The 3,956-nt window shown below is 39.2% G+C and overlaps 1 long non-coding RNA gene across 1 annotated transcript; it reads left to right on the forward strand.

Annotated features, from left to right (window-relative positions):
• The first annotated feature begins 2,438 nt into the window (after positions 1–2,438).
• LOC140580903 (uncharacterized) lies at positions 2,439–3,218 on the forward strand. Its single transcript, XR_011984064.1, has 3 exons — positions 2,439–2,566; positions 2,710–2,850; positions 3,124–3,218. It is a non-coding gene; the product is annotated as an uncharacterized lncRNA (long non-coding RNA).
• The last annotated feature ends 738 nt before the right edge of the window (positions 3,219–3,956 follow it).

Consider the following 3,956-nt stretch of genomic DNA (forward strand, 5'->3'; position numbering starts at 1 on the left):
AATATCGGGGGAAGCGCATTCCACAGTCTAGGGCCAACTACTGAGAAAGCTCGATCCCCTTTAGTTTTAAGACGTGTTCTTGGAACAAAGAGCAGTAAACAATTAGAAGACCTTTGTGATCTACCAGTGTTCATAAGCACCAAGTCCTTGATATATTCCGGGGCCAAGCCATGAACAGCTTTATAAACATACAACAACACCTTATATTGTATACGAAATTTTAACGGCAACCAATGAAGCCGTTCTAAAACGGGTGTAATATGCTCCCTTTTCTTAGTACCAGTAAGTAGTCTCGTGGCAGCATTTTGAACCAGCTGCAATTTTGAAATAAGAGACTGACTAAGTCCTACATAAAGAGCATTACAATAATCCAATCGGGAAGAGATAAAAGCATGAATCACTATTTCAAGATCGGCAACAGACAAAAATGATTTAATTTTCGCAATAATCCTCAACTGATAAAAACAATTTTTAACCACATTTTTAACCTGATGGTCAAACATAAGAGCGGAGTAAAAAATGACACCTAAATTTCGTATTTTAGGACGAACATTTGATTCCCATGTACCTAACAAATCGGTTAAACCACTGTCATCCTTATTCATCCCAAAAACCATAACTTCAGACTTGCTAGCATTTAACTGCAGGCAATTTTGCTCTAACCAGGTATTTCTGGAGATTTGATTCTTTCAGTTTTTCACTCATCCATTCACCTTGACAGTAGGTGAAATGTATGCTTTGTTCTACACTGTCTGTAGAGCCTGACAACTCTCCAGCAACAAGGACCACTCACAAAATGCCTGAATTGTGACACTAACATTCCTTTAAATAAAATGAAAAACCACATCACTGAATGCACAAGGTAGGAAAAATCATTGAATTTTTCATTTTTTAGTAAATCCACTTTATATATTAGTGATGGATGCTGAAATCTCTGCTAATTCCTCTCACAGTTCATTGAGTGGTGCTGAACCTTAGTCTGTTACTGAAAGTCAGGTGAGGCAGACCCGTAGTTCCACAGCAGAGGTCCCATCCTGTAACAATAGTGATGCCTTGAAGCTGTCCAGCGGGGTAGAGGAACCAGATGTTATCATATTGGACTCCACCATAGTCTCAGCAAGAGCAGAGCAATCGTCAGTTGAAATGGGAGTGCAGAAACATGCAGCATCTCATCAAGATGAAGAAAAGTCACTTGTAGGGGAAAAACCAGGTAGTCCATAGCACAGGAATAAAGTTAGGAAAATACCAGACAAATGGCAATGAATTACATATTCAACTAAGATTAAATCTATTTCGCTTGATTTATGTGATCCATGCAAATGGGTCTTTCAGAGTGGAAATGTGAAAATGATGCAACTAGAGCAGACTGGCCCTACAAGTCCGGCTTGCTTTCAAAGTATGAGACCAGAAAGGCAGTAGTCCTGCAAAAGGACTTGCGGGAAAGTATTACGGATCAACAGAGATCCCTCATCTCCTTCTACAAAGGGCAAGCCCTATCAGCTGCAAACTGGAAGGGTCTGTCTCTGTATTGGGAAAATAATAGAGATCCAGTCATTGTTTGGCTGACTTCATGACTTCATGTTTTTTTTCTTCCTTTAGGGGATGTTGCTGTTGGAGAGGGGGTGAAGAGATTCTTCTTCTCAAAGGCAGTTTCTCTAGTACAGTCTGGTTTTCATTTTAATTTTGGTATGTATTTTATAGTTAGACTTTATAGAAAATATGTTATGTGTTTGTGATGTGAATGAGAGTTAATTGTGTGACTACTTGGATTTCTCTTACGAAGATAACCTAGCTGTACTCTTTTCAGGGAACACAGATGTTACAAGACTGTTTGATGGTGAGCCAGATCACTTGACTCCATCCACTTCTCAGACCTTGCTTGAGAGTGACATGTTTTTGGTGGCAGGTAAGACAGTAATGTACAGAAATAAGAGAGATTAATTCAAAAATAATAATACACATGCAGCTGTAAAGGTAACAACATTACTTGTGTTACATTATTCTAATTGTAACTATAAAGACGAAAAGTAGATTGAATACAGATACAAGACACAGTAAAACAACATTTGAGTGTTCTATGGGTTTTCCTAAATAATCAGTGCACAAAGTTTGTTCTGACCTCTTGTGCAATGTTACACTAAGTGCATTTATTATGTTTGATCCTAGGAAGAATAATGGGGCATTCATTCATTCATGGTGGACCATGTGTGTCTGGTATAAGCCCTGCAATCATCCATGTTATTTTCAGTGGCTCACCTGAAACAGCTACAGTTCAGATTGAGGATTGCCCTGATATTGATATCCGCAGCACTATTCAGCTGGTTTGCATTTTTGTGCCATTATTTTGAAGAATTACTATTTCACTAAATATTGAATTTAAAGACATGATTAAATAGCCATCACTACTACTGTTTACAATTTTTTTTCTCTGTCCTAGCTTGATGGCAGTGCTGAACTAACAGAACAGTAACAAAGAAATGTTCTCGAGCTGGCTCTGGCTTGGGACCTGCCAGGTGTCACACAAACCAACCGAAAGTGGCTGTATGAACGTCTACTATTCCACGCTGTAAGTACTGACTTACTCTCCCCAAGAAATTTAAATTTTAACTAGAAAAGCACATCAAAACTTCAGATGTGAATAAGTAGATTTTTCATATACATATAAAAAATCTCTTTGGATGCCATTTTGGTTTGGTCTCATTATTGTAGGTCATAACACGAACAAGCCATCAAGTCAAACAGCTGAGGAAAGGGCTTAAGAAGACCATGGTATGGCCGCTTCTGACAGAAAGATCAGACATCATTCCTCTTTTCTTACCAAGGGAATCAGAGACTGCTCCCTGTTGTGAGGTAAGGTCACATCGTTTAAATCTGAATAGTAAAGGTTTTTGGTTAATTTATGAAGGACACACATCTATTGTTGACACAAAACACCAATGTAGTATTTTGTGTGCTTGGGTTAGTTGAACAGCTGGTTTGCATTTAATACGATTGCATTTAAATGTCACTGATGGGTTTTAACACTACAAGATTAGCAAAGCTATTAAAGGTGAACAAATTCAGCAAATTTTATCTAGTAGCATTTAAGAGAAACATTTATCCAAGGTGCTCTGTTTTATGCAGTCTATTCTACAAAGAATAGTGTGGCCTGCCACAGAAGATGAAGATGACGAGGAGGAGGAATGCTCTCTTGAGGACAAATGCAGAGTGGCAGGGTACCTTCGGTCCTTCATTGAAAATGGTAAGTTTGCTGCAATAGGTATTTTGCTATTGGGTTTTCTCTGATGTTTATACTTTGGTAAATTACATACTGTCCAGTGATCTGGGGCCATTAACAAAATACATGTTAGTATAATTTTGTTTCATTATTTGCTCCATACTGCCTCGTGAACAGTGAAGTGAAAGTGATTATTTGTCACACACACTGTGAAGTGAGTGAAATTATTTAACCCATCACCTCAAACCAGTGAACTAGCACCGGTAGCAGGAGCAGTGGGCAGCACACGGTAGGTGTGCCCGGGGGGGCAATCTTGGTTTTAGGTGCCTTGCCCAAGGGCACTTCAGCCAGCCCCATCTGATCTGGGATTTGAATTGACAACCCTTCTGTCACAAGCCTGCTTTCCTAACCATTGGACCATGGCTGCCCTAATTACATGTGTGATTCATGCAATATGTCTGATGGCCTGTATGTATGCGGTCATCTTTTATAATATTTCTTAGTCAAAATAAATATAGGATGTCATTATAGTTAAAAACAGTGTTTTGTTGCAGCATCTTGTGCAAAACGAAAAGCCCTCCTCAAGTTTTGGACAGGATGGGAAGTCCTGCCGAGAGAAATGACTGTGGAAGTGGTCAACAGCAGTCTTCCAAAGTCTTCCACCTGTTTTGAAGTGCTGCGTCTTCCTGTGCACTACTGTAACTATGAGTCATTTCTGATGGGCATTCAGGTGTGTCTC

This window comes from Paramormyrops kingsleyae, chromosome 19, assembly GCF_048594095.1.
Source record: "Paramormyrops kingsleyae isolate MSU_618 chromosome 19, PKINGS_0.4, whole genome shotgun sequence".
Classification (NCBI taxonomy): Eukaryota; Metazoa; Chordata; class Actinopteri; order Osteoglossiformes; family Mormyridae; genus Paramormyrops; species Paramormyrops kingsleyae.